This window comes from Cervus elaphus, chromosome 25 (assembly GCF_910594005.1).
Source record: "Cervus elaphus chromosome 25, mCerEla1.1, whole genome shotgun sequence".
Classification (NCBI taxonomy): Eukaryota; Metazoa; Chordata; class Mammalia; order Artiodactyla; family Cervidae; genus Cervus; species Cervus elaphus.
The window spans coordinates 55,924,600-55,938,299 of record NC_057839.1 but is presented as its reverse complement, the minus strand read 5'-3'; the positions used below and the strand labels follow the sequence as shown (position 1 = coordinate 55,938,299).

At 38.0% G+C, this 13,700-nt stretch overlaps 1 pseudogene; it reads right to left on the bottom strand.

Moving 5' to 3' along the window:
* Positions 1–12,493: 12,493 nt before the first annotated feature.
* Positions 12,494–13,149, bottom strand: LOC122683661 (annotated as a pseudogene).
* Between the last annotated feature and the right edge of the window lie 551 nt (positions 13,150–13,700).

The following is a 13,700-nucleotide window of genomic DNA, read 5'->3' as shown; positions in this document are numbered from 1 at the left end:
TGAGAAAAAAAATCTAGTCCTTAGTTAATCCTAGTATATTTCTTAAAAAGGTAACTTATAACATAGAAAGGTAATTTCTTATTGCCACAGAATTTATACATGCAAATCCTTGACAACAGCAGAATTAGATATTTCTCTAAATTACAGCAACCAAGTGGAAGAGCATACCACATTTGTTCTAACTTTTAAAAATTTACCTTGTTCTACTTACCATACTCACAGGGAATAAATGATATTTCTTAGAAATGTTGAAGATGGAAGAAAGTAACTGTGTAGGCATATAGGTTGAAACTGGTAGAATGGCAGAATAGTACTTGAAATATTTTATTTCTTTCAGACAAAATTAGCATTACAATTTTTACATACTTTCTAGTATTTTTTATGCAAACTATATGTATGAAGATATACATATGGATATATATACACATTATATATATAATACACATAGATGTGAATATGCAGCATTATATATGCATATATATGAAAATACATGTAAGTATACATATGACATATATAAATATAAGTATATTTTCTTTACACAAGTTTGTATTCCTCATTAAAGCACTGTCAAAATCATTTTCTCACTGTTTTAAAATTTACAAAACCAACATTTTATTTTTATTTTTTTAGCAAAACCAACATTTTAAAGATACAGTATATTTCCTCATATAATTTATGTACACCCTTTTTCTAGGGATCTAGATATTATTTAGTGTGCAATTGATATACAAGAAAACTGTAGAGAAGAAAAAATATATTGTATTGGGTAGAGAATAGAATACCAATGATGAGTTTGGTTAGCAATTTAAATAACAGTGATATCTTCTTTATTATTGCTCTTAAAATGATTCTTTTAAAATATTTATGCTTTTATAGTTTGTTATTTAGCTAAGTACTTGGACCCAGAAGCAATTCACTGAAGAAAATCTTTTTAAAAAAATAAACAGAAATAAAGTCTTAAGATGATGCCCTGCTGCTTTTTATTTCTGAAAAATCATAAAATAAAAGGAAGACCACAGAGGGTTTTAAATAAATCCCAGAATGAGGTATAAATAAAATGAAGAAAATAGCTTCCTTGACCTATTTAAAACATGTTTTTTCAAACTTTTTTCTTTATTCCTATAGCTTTCTCAATCAAGGACTTAGTATAACTCAGTAGGTGCAGTAGGTTGGTAAAATTTAATACCAATTTTGCATGAACTAGAGCTGTTCCTCAGTTGAACTTGAGAACAATGTGAATTCAGTGTGAAAGACCACATAAAAATATACTAAATTTTATTTGGATTTATGGCACTAGTATAGCAAAAAGTATCTTTTCTTCATGTACTTTTATTTATCTTCAGACTGAATTATTCATGGTGAATATCTTAGTGAAAATCTAGTCCATCTTCCAGAAACCAATCATTTTAGCCTGAATTTTGGGAAGAGATGAATTAAGTCTATTCAAACAGCATTCAGTCCCGCTTTAAAATAAACAGTTGAACAGTCATCTGATGATATTTCCTTGTGCTGGGAGTTGACAATCTAAAACATCTACATCCATTATACACTGGACTTTGAGGGGAGAGTCCTCAAAATATTCTCCAACTTGACATGATTGCAAGAATCATTTCTGATAGAGTTTTAGGGTCCTTGGGATAGCCCAGATATTAGTGTTTCTGCATGTTTGAGTCGGTACCTGCAATAACTTGGAGAGAGGCCAACCCTGAATCACTAGCTAACTAAAGAGACATCTTAGAAAGTGATGTCTTTGGAGAAGTAATTCACATAAGCATAGTAAAATTCCTGTGTCCAAATTTTGATTTGGAAGTAGGAGAGTGAGAAGACCATAGAGACAGAACAAAATAAGGGAATTTAGGAAACATGTTTTTACCCAAAGTAGACATGATTTACTGATGTAAAGATGGCAATGTGAGGTTTTATTTTCTTTACTATTATGATATATTTGTGATGATTTTTTTCATCTAGCCAGGCCTAACTATGTGAAGTCTAGATCAGTGGTTATTATATGCCCAAGTGCCAAGTAAGCACCAGCGCCATACCTCCTCCCCACCCCACCCCGCCGAGAATCATGCTGCTGCTGCTGCTAAGTTGCTTCAGTCCTGTCCGACTCTGTGCGACCCCAAAGACGGCAGCCCATCAGGCTTCGCAAGAACACTGGAGTGGGTTGCCATTTCCTTCTCCAATGCATGAAAGTGAAAAGTGAAAGTGAAGTCGCTCAGTCGTGTCCGACTCTTAGCGACCCCATGGACTGCAGCCTACCAGGCTCCTCCCTCCATGGGATTTTCCAGGCAAGAGTACTGGAGTGGGGTGCCATTGCCTTCTCCAGAATCATTCTGGTTACCATTAAAAATGTAAAATAAGGCCCCATCCCAAGAAATTCTGATTCAACAAAGGAGGAGTGAGATTCAAGAAGCTTACTACTACTACTAATAATGCAATAACAAATCCTTAGGAGGTCTAGTACAGAAGGAACCACAGGGCAGACCACATCAAACTGAAATAAATGAGATATCATGAAATAGGTCAGGATGAATCGCTGAGTAAATAGGTTGACCCAACATTTTAAGTCCTAGAAGTAAAAGCGGATCAGTGAGGCAGGTTGATAATTTCCCTTCTCACTAATTCTTCTCTAATTTCATTTTAATAGAATTTTTAGCCAAGCAGATAAATATTGAAACATAAAGATGCATTTCTAAATCTTTCCTTGCCTGTAGATGTGGTCAAATGTCTGAATTACAGCTAACGGGCTGTCAGGAGAAATGTCCTATCGCAGTTTAGGAGATGTCTTTCCCCATTCTTTCATCATTCTTTTCTTTGCTTTCCTTTGGCTATTCCAAAGGAAACAAAGTAGAAGCTGCCAAATTATCTTATCTTTCACAATATTATTTCTCACCTACAGTACTCTTATTTTAAAAATTATATGCACATGAATAAATATCAAGGGTGTACGTTGTAGAAGAGGTAGTAATCTGGGATGCCAAGGGCAGGATACAGAGTGACTTAGAAATAATTTCTTCATTGGATTGGTCCTATGTCATTTGAAACATTAAAAAGCAACATATTAAGTCTGAGAAATTTGTAGTTTAAAGAATCTGTCTGGAATACAGGAGACCTGGGTTTGATCCCTGGGTCAGGAAGATCCCCTGGAGAAAGAAATGACAACCCACTTCAGTATTCTTGCCTGGAGAATTCCATGAACAGGGAAGACTAGTGGGCTACAGTCTATGAGGTTGCAAAGAGTCAGACATGCTGAGAGACTAGCATACACATACAAAGACATAACACCAGAAAAGTAAGGCTGCTAAGAGTTTTAGAACACTGATAATGTGTGCACAAATAGATAACATATCAGTTTGCACTACTACTGCCTGAGGGCAGTTTTGATTATTCTAAATATTTTTTTAAAATGAATGTGTGTCAATATATTCATTAATATAATTAATGTCCATCCATGTTTACTAAATTAGCCTCCATTTTGTAAACCATATAAATCACATTCTGAGATCATTGCATCAGAGAAACAGGAAAGTTTTTAGAAGCTTGTAATGTGTATTTTAATCAAGGATCAAACAACAATTATAAAAGGTTTTATTCCATCTGTGTAAAATTAATGTATCTTAATTAATAAAAGTGAATGGTTTTTCAGTGTTACAAAAAAAAAATAAATGAATGTGTGTGCACACAAAGTTTGTGTTTACATATGTGTTCACATTTAAATATAAAAATTTGAAGGACAGACTTATAATGAAAAGTAGAACCTTTATTTTTGTATTGACTTGCCATTTTATTGGGGATAAATGACAATAAATGTCATCTATATCATGAGAATTAAATTGCACATTCAGAAGACATGAGAAATCTCACTCAAAATATATGAGTAGCAGAGGATAATTCTACTTAGATATTCTTGATACCATGATTCTAGAACTTTCATAAAGGCATCAGTGCCAGGAACAAACATTGACTGATAGTTTTATTAAAATTAAATCCTGGTAAGAATCTAACATGACATTTTGTGATTGAATTTCAAAGAAAGTATTTCTTTTGAATATTTTTGAAAATAGATCCTGGCCATTTATTTGAATAACCTAGAATTTAGTTTCTCTTACTTCAGTAACCTCATGCTTGATTATTATGAAGAAACTACTTAGCTCTCATAGTATTTTAAATATACCAAAGCTTTCTCATGGGCATATTTTTAAGAATAAATATTTTTATTTTCATGATTCATGTTGCATGTGTTAGTCGCTCCGTCATGTCCAACTCTTTGTGACCCCATGGACTGTAGCCCATTAGGCTCTTCTGTCCATGGGGATGTTCCAGAATACTGGAGTGGGTTGTCATTCCCTTCTCCAGGGGATCTTCCAGACCCAGGGATCAAACCCGAGTCTCTTGAATTGCAGGCTGATTCTTTACCATCTGAGCTACCTGGGAAGCCCCATGTTTCTAATAATAATAGTTTGCATTTGCTCTGTGCTCAGATGCTCAGTCATGTCTGACTCTTTGCGACCCCATGGACTATAGCCCGCCAGGCTCCTCTGTCCATGGGATTTTCCATGCAAGAATACTGGAGTGGGTTGCCATTTCCTCCTCCAGGGGAACTTCCTGACTCAGGGATCGAACCCCGATCTCCTGCGTTGCAGGCAGGTTGTTTAACAACTGAGCCACCAGGGAAGTCCCATGTTTCTAATAGCACAAAAGAAATGCAGCATGTGGAAGAATATGAGAAACACTGAAATAACAATTTCCTGATGAGTCACTTTTATTATCTTTGCTTATATTTTATTTATTTTGATGCCTTTATTTTTGAAAGTCTGTGGTAAAGTATGTGAGTGATACAAGCTCATTCTATAAAGTCAAAAATGATATGTAGCAAATTATATGCAGTAAAATCTGTTTTTTCCCCCATGCCCAGTCTCTACAAGTAAACAGCAATTTATAGTATGTCTTTTCAGACATTCTTCTGTGCATTCCTAGATAGACTGATAAATAGATAGATAGGGTATCACTGAGAGAGACACATATATAATACTTTCCTAGACACATTTTTGTAATATAGATGTGATAAGTATCTCTTTTTGTACACATATATACACACACACACACATATTTCTGTGACTCAAATTTTCCACCTAATAACATACCAAAATTTCAGAACAAGAGAACATTAGTTTCTTTATCTTAAAATTCTCTAAGTAATATTGGTCAGATTCAGTTATAGAAAATATAATTCTAAATTCTAAACCTAGTGTTCTTTTGAAGTTCTTTGAAAAGCATGAAAGTGAGAGAGATTATGGAAAATCAATTCAACGTTGTCCTGAAAAAGACAGTTTAATAATGTTTAAAAAATGAAAAAAATCAGATTGTAGGATAAAAAGTAAAGGTCTTTGTTCACAGATGATATTATTGACTATTTATGTAGAAAATTCTATGAAATCTATGTAAAGGTTACCAAAACTAAAAAGTGAGTTTAGCAAGGCCAGAACACAAAATCAAGGTATAAAAATATCTACACTAGAAATAAACAATCAGAAGTTTAACTTAAGCTAGATTTGACTTACCAAAGATTATTCTGAATCATGTAAACTTAAGAAAAACATTTGGGTTAATTTCTATAGCTATGAGAGTATGCTTGATTTATACTTCTTTATCTTTAAGCCACTTAAATTTAACTTTTTATTTTCTTTTATTTTTTTTTATTTTTTATTATTATTATTATTTTTTTTTTTATTTTTTACTAGTTGGAGGCTAATTACTTCACAACATTTCAGTGGGTTTTGTCATTCACTTTTTACAAATTAATTTTGGCAACACCATCCAGAAGTAGAAAAGTATCACACATCAAAAACATATATATGAAAACATACAAATATGATAAATGAAATATTTCCTGCCATATCAGTAAACAAAGGATGTCGCAGTCATCAGTGACTGCAGCCACCAGCAGATGGTGAACTGGTGAGCCCTGAGGGAACTCAGAAAGGGAAGAATACCAGCCGTCTAGCAGCCATCAGACAGCACCCATTTTCCAAGGTAAGCCCTGAGGAAACTCAGGATATGAAAGCAAGGGGATGCCGGCCCCATAGTCCAGACTCTAGTGTCTTCTCAGACATTAAAAAAGTGCTAAATTCTTTAATTTGACATATTTGGTTTTCTTTAATTAACAGTAATCTTTAACCTTCAGACAACCTGCCCTTTGCTGCAAAATTTTTATATACCCTGCCTCTCTCCCCATCTCTTCAGAGCATTTCTTTCAGGGTTGCTTGAGATGCTGCTCCCTGGGCTTGAAGTCTTAAAAATTCTTCCAAATAAAACATAATTCTCAATTTTATGTTATGAATATATATTTTTAGTTGACACAAAGATGCAAAAATCTTACCATTTTCACTTAAAAGTTTTAACTGTGATATGATATAATGCAGATATAATATTATAGTTTTATTAAACCACTAGTTTATAAAGCACAAATTGGATCCAAATTGTGTTTCTGTCAAATAGAACATGTTAGGGTTACCTGCTCAGATGGCCAACATTTTTATTAATAGTTGTAAGAAAGACTTTTAACATTTTGTATTTCCCTAATTTCCAAATTAGCTTTTTAAATAAGTCTCTCTCTGAAATATTCAAGAGATGAATCTGTGTTCCTGGAGGAGAACAAGTAAAACAGTTACATCTCATAGGCACTGAGAAAGGATATGTTTCTCCAAGAAGGGCTTTTGCTTCCTAAATCCAAATATTTTACCAGCCTTTTGACATGAGTAGGGTAATATTTTGGGATTGGCAAAAGAATAGATGAGCTTAAAATGTTTCCACAGCCACATATCTGTTGTTATAAATATGGGATTTATAAGACAAGTGCTTTTGTTTTTACTTCCTCAAAGAATTGGGTTGCAACCTGAAATGGTATCAGGACTCTGACATCTGACTACGTTACCTTCAAATTGCCTCTTTATATGAAGAAAAAGATCTTCAACTAAGATATAAATCAAAAGATTCCTATGTTCTAGATTTAGAACCATGTTTCCTGGAACATTTTAATAAATCTTAGAAGGCTTCTCAATGGTTTTCTTTCCCTGTGGGTACATAGTTTCATTTTAACTTGAGGGAGAAGACCTAAAAACAGTCACTATCAGGCTCTCAAGGGCAGCTTCCACGTTGGCCAACTTTTGACCATAGAGCTAGTTAAAAAATACTTTAGAATATCTTGGAAGATTTCAGCTGGACAAATGGTAAACATTGCTGCAGTATTGAACAACCCTATTCACACACACACACACACACACACACAAAGAAACTGAAATAAAAAATCATATATAATAGTTTAAAAATATTATGTACATAGAGATATCTCTAATAAAAAGTGTCAGACTTGTTTACTGAAAACTGCAAAATGCTGCTGAGGGAGATTAAAGGTCCAAATAAATGGTTAGATATACCATGATCCTGAAACAGAGAACTATAGTGAAATTATGCCAAGTCTCCCTAAAATGACCTCTGAATTCAACACAACCCCAATCAAAATCCTAGCAGTCTTTTCTGTAGAAATTAAGTAGCTGATCCTAAAAGTCATATCAAAATGAATAAATAGCATTGAAAGAGAAGTCAAGGCTAGAAGACTTATGCTGCCTGATTTCAGGATTGATTTTTAAGTTAGAGCAATGTGCAGTGTGGCATTCAATAGACAAACAGGTCAGTGACTCAGACGATAGTCTGCCTGCAATGCAGGAGATCCGGTTTCCAACCCGGGGTTGTAAAGATCCTCTAGAGTAGGAAATGGCAACCCAGTCCAATGTTTTTGCCTGGAGAATCCCTTTGAGAGAGAAGCCTGGCATACTACAGCCCATGGGGGTTGCAAATAGTCAGACATGATTGAGCGACTAACCGTTTCACTAGATCAGTGAAAAAGAATAGAGTCCAGAAATAAAGCTGTTAAAACACAGACAATGGGTTTTTAACAAACATGTAATTCAGCAGAGAAAGGATAGATTTCTCAAGGAATAAACAGTGCTGAACATATCCATCCCTTGCCTCATATACCAATATTAATTTAAAATCACTCAAAGACCTTGATGTAAATCATGCAACTACAAATGTTATAGAAGAAAACATAAGTGAGTATATTTAGGAGTGGTTCTGGTGAATAAAGATGTCCTGAAACTCCATCATGCTTCTGTTTAGTATTGCCTCGGGCTGATTTTGCAATAAAGCACCAGAGTTGGGTTACAGACCTCATGTCCACAGAGGCTAAATTATTGACTATCTTAGGTCCTTTTCTGAAGTTGCTGAGTCCTGCTGTTGGTTATACGGAAACAAAAGCCCAACAAAGACTGACTTCATGGCTGAAACAACTGCAAAACTGGGAGGTGAGTGGCTTCAGGGTGGTCCTAAAAACACAGGTCTGAGTTTCATGAGTCAAACTCATCTTCAGACAGTGGCTACACAAGGCTTCAGGGCAGTGAAGCACAGATGGTGGCATCCGGAGGGAGAGGGAAGAAGTTGCTCCTTCCTGGGGCTTGGTCTTTAGTTTCTGGAGACTTTATTCAAATGTTCTCAATAAGCTAAATTCAGGTACCTCTGGTGTAAATGACAGTGTGACAGAGGAGTGACAGTCTTCTTTCCAAAGCATCCTCTTTTCCATGAGTTTATGACTTGGGTCCACATTTCTGAATCACCCGTGAGTGGGAATGGATTACCTGTTGACCACTCATGGCCATCTTGTGAGTAGGAATGGGCTGGTGGGAAGTCAGATGGGGTGGTGGCAGTGATTCTCCATGTGTGCCTTCTCCTATTACTCTAAAAAGCACTATTTGCTTCATTTTTCTTGGATTCTGCTATAAGTTTTTATTTTTGTTTTTTTTGGTGGTGGTGGTTTCATTGCTAAAAATGCCTCTAATTAATTAATTTCATTTTTAGAAATATCCTCAGCTTTTATAATAAAAATGGAGAACCTGTCTACATATAGTATTCTAAGAATTTTAATTAGTAGTATATTTTTGGGCTTCCCTTGTGGCTCAGATGGTAAAGAACCCGCCTGCAATGTGGGAGACCTGGGCTTGATCCCTGGGCTGGGAAGATCCTCTGGAGAAGGGAATGGCTACCCACTCTAATTCCATGGACAGAGGAGCTTGGTAGGCAACAGTCCATGGGGTCACAAAGAGTTGGACAAGACTGAACAACTTAAAAAAAAAAAAGCCAAATAGAAGTGTATTTTCAAGTTTTAGATGCCTTTTACTATATTTTCAAACACTATTTAAAAATTAAAAATCTAGAAATGTGATGAATCATATGGTTAGACTTTCTAATATCACTTCACATTTGCATTTCTGGAATGTATCCTTTTGGATTATGGAGTATTTATCTTTTAATATACTTTTAATTTATCTTTTGTCTATGATTTTTTTTTTTTACTTCTAGTCATAAATAAGATTTAAGTCTATATTTGGGGTTTTCATTGGATTTCAATGTTAGTTATATAAACTGTAATATCAAAGATCTGTAAAATCGTTTTAAAGCATTTTTTCCTTATGATGTGGAATTCTATCAACACAACTGAAATATTTTTTCCAAGATAGTTTGATATAACCGACTCTTAAAACTGTCTTTGCCAGGCATATTAAAAAAAACAGTATGATTTATTGTTCTAATAACATTTTGTTACTGTATTTAATTTTAGTAACATATATTGAAATACATTTAAAATTCTTATTCAATGAAGCTTGACTTTTTCATCCTTTTATTAATTTTGCTCAGCGGTAAAGAACCCACATGCAATGCAGAAGAGGTTGATGCAACTCAGTGGCAAAACACAGGCTTTGTGTATATGAGGCCCTGGGTTTGATCCCTGGGTGGGGGAGATTTCCTAGAGGAGGACACGGCAACCCACTCTAGTATTCTTGCCTGGAGAATTCCGTGAACAGAGGAGCCTAGGAGATGGGTGGGCCACAGTCCATAGCATTGCTAAGAGTCGGACACAGTTGAAGCAACAGAGCACACACAATGGAAGAGACACAGAAGGAACCGCAATTTCCATCTCTGGGTCGGGAAGATCCGCTGGAGTAGGAAATGGCAACCTACTCCAGTGTTCTTGCCTGGAAATTTCCATAGACAGCACATTGGGGTCGCAAACTAGTCAGAAAGGCCTTAGTGACTAAACAACAACATTAGCATATAAGCTCAATAGCATGTATAAACACAAATCATTATCTAAAAATAATTGTAAAACAATACTAAAACTTGCTTTTTTTTTTCTTTTAGGCACTAGTTATATGTATTTTGTAAATATTTGGCCTCAAACCTGACACTCTGTTAAGAGAAAAATTAAAATTGTCTTAAAAAGTTTTATGCATAGTTAACACGAGAGAACATTATGTTTTCTTCTTTTGAGAAAAGACATTCTAATGCCAATACATGAAGAATTCCAACACATGAGCCTCTCTGGAGATCATATTCCTTCTCTCAATAGACAGTATTTTTTTTGAAATGAAAATAAGAATATATTGATATTTTTCATCACATGGCTCAAAAGAACAAATCATTACAAATGCAGAAAAAGCATTAGTGAAAGTCAACCTATATTCATGCTTCAGAAAACCCCAAATCCTTAACAAACCAGGAAGAGACCAAGCCTTCCCTAATCTGATAACAGAGGTGTATCTACAGCAAGGGAATTCCCTGGCAGTCCAATACTTAGGACACTACATTTCCACTGCAGGGTGCACCTGTTCTTCAAACTAAGATCCTGCAGGATCCTGCGTGGTGTGCAGGGCAGTCAAAACCAAACCAAATGGCAAAACCTACACAAAGCATCATACCTGTCAGTGAAAATGTACGTCAGAAATAAAGCACCATCAGTACTGTTTCTATTCACTCCTGTGCTAGAGCCTCACCAGAACAGAAAAACAAAAAAGACAGCTTCTGGGAACAGCAGTGTTCATTGCTCCTGGGTCTGTAGGGCTTTAGCAGGAGACAGAAAGAGGAGAGGTCAACTAAGAGCAAGTCGTGAAGAGCAGGTGGGCAGAGATGGCTGGTGTGCAGAGTGGAGCCGAGGTCCCCAGCATCTCCAGGCCTGGGAGTCAGAGCTGGGGACAGAAAAGAAGGAGGGGGTGGGGTGGCTGGCAGCTGACCAGGTGGGGGCTAGAGCTGAGACGGCTGGGTGCTCCTAGGCACGGTGATGCGGTGCCCACTCTGGCACCCAGCGTGGGCCACTCCTCAGCCTCCTCCCACGGGGGCCGGCTTCCGCCACAGCCATCTCCACCTGTAAACATCCACACTCATCAGTACAAAAAGCATCTGCGTTTATTAAATAAAGCAGAGGTAGAAGACAGACGGTGGAAGAGGCCAGGGACCCCTCCTCCTAATTACAATATACAGATGTACCAACACAGACAGGATTGAGAAAAGGACAGGGACAATTCCGGGAACAGACTGAAGGGCAGAGAGAGGCAGCACCCTTTGAGAATGGTCCTGGACCCAAGGGTGGGTTGAGACCCGGGTCAGCGGCAGGTGTTCTGAGAGGTTATGCTCAAGTAGCTCAGAGATGAGGTCCTGGGCTCCTGTGGGCACAGAACGGGGAACTTCAGTACCCCTGTGATGATGCGCACATATGTCTCGTTCCTTGTGGGAAGCACTCAGGAACGTCAGGATCCAGCAACAGCTGGTAGGAGAGCACTCCAGTGTACCCCAGATCCACCTTCTCCCTCTGTGTGTGCGCCCCTCGGTCACCTCTGGGGAAAGGGGGACCGGGTGCCTAACACTGTCTTCCCCTCAAGGAGAGGGCATGCACCTGAGACAGGCAATTCCTAGGCAGGTTGATAAGAAGTCCTGGGGTCCCCGAGGAGACAGGGGTCTGGAATTCTCAAGGAGGAGGAAAGGACAAACATCTTTTTTTTCTCTACCTTCCTTAGTCTCAGTCACATAAAACGTTTTTTTCTTTAAGCCCGGAACTGATGATTACACAACAAACTCAGTTTAAACTCTGAGCTAAGGAAATGGCAACCCACTCCAGTACTCCTGCCTAGAAAATCCCATGGACCATGGACAGAGGAGCCTGGCAGGCTACAGTCCATGGGGTTGCAAAGAGTTGGACACAACTGAGCAGCTTCACTTTCTTTCACTTTCAAGGATTATATAACAACAATGTATCCTGCTTGAGGACAGTTTCTCCTTCCTGAAAACCTTCTGGCTAATCCTGTTATTTTAAAATGTAAATTATGGGAGTGGGTCTAGAAAGATCCTGACAACCTTGAGACATTCTTTTGACTTACTATAATAGCTAATTTAAAAAGTGTGTAACTCCCTTGCTAACACTAGTGAGGGGGGCACTCTCCGTTCCCCTTCTTATGTCTGTGTTAGCAGCTTTCTCTGTGCCTATTCTTACTTGAATAAAACTCTGCTACACAAAAGCTCTTGAGTGATCAAGCCTGGTCCCTGGTCCCGAAGCTAAATCTTCTTCTTCGGAGATCAAGAATCCGACACTGTTCACGGTAAACTATCACACCGACCAGCTTATCAGCTCTCTTTGGAGCCCCAAGAGCAGATTCTCCGGCTTTAAGTCTCTGCGAATCACCTGTTTCCCGCAGCAGTACCTCAGAGCATCTGCCAGCTCCTCCATCATCCTGGCTGTTCGCTGCTCCTCAGAAGTGCCGCCCTTCCGCAGCTCCTTGTCGAGCTTCCCGCTTCCTCCCCGCCCCGGGAGAGGCAAACCCAGAATCAAGTAGATCCTTCGCTGGTTAGAGAAACTGTTGAGAAGCAAGACGTTGGGCGGCTGACGATCGCCCTGTGCAGCTGGTGCTCCTCACCCTCCTTCTCTACCTGAGACTTGAAGAGGGCTTTGAGGGTCACGATGAAATGGCTTTTCTTCTTCCGAGCCAGGTACACATTTTCAAACTTGTTTTTGCCCAGAGGACGCCCAGTCCCAAAGTCATGGATTGCGAGGAAACGCGTTGAGAAGTTGGGGGTCCCCCTGCTGTTCTCCCCCACCTTCTGGCCAGGGAGCAGCTGTGGGCTGGACGTTGGAGCAGCTCAAGGGGACAGAAGAGATGGGATGGCAATCTTCTTCTGGAGAACCTCTCTGGGGCCGGTGTTCAGGCCAGGCTGAGCCGTCTGCTGGCCGTAGAGATGAGGGTAGGTGTTTTCCTTCTTGGCCATCCTTAGAGGGTGAGAACTGGAGCCCATGGTACAACCTCCGCAGTGGTTGCTAGCAAATGACTGAACCTCTCCATAGGCAGTTTTATAAATATTTTTAAACTGTATGTTGGAATTATTTTAGGATTCCTCCTTGTTTTAGTGAACTTGATTTAGAAACATAAACATTTATTTACATAGACTGTTTTGCTTTGTTTATTAAAAATGTAAAATCATTTCTTAGGCATGGTTATGTTTCTAACACTATTTATTATACCCGTCTTCCTTCTCCTAGCTTCCTAAAACTTTTCCTGGACTGAAAGTTTGTCCCTTAGTAAATGGTTTCAGGAAAGAACAAAGTTAGTTCGACTATTCAGTTCCTTTTGTACCAGAATGTTAGTAAGTGGACTATAAGCCTTCTAGAAAGCCCAAAACAATAATAACCAGACATCCATACTCAAAGGCATTTGAAATTAGTTTTCTCCTACATATACTTTTTATTGCAAGGATCTGGTTGCTCAGATCATAAAGAGTCTGCCTGCAGTGAGGGAGACCTGGGTTTGATCGCTGGGTTG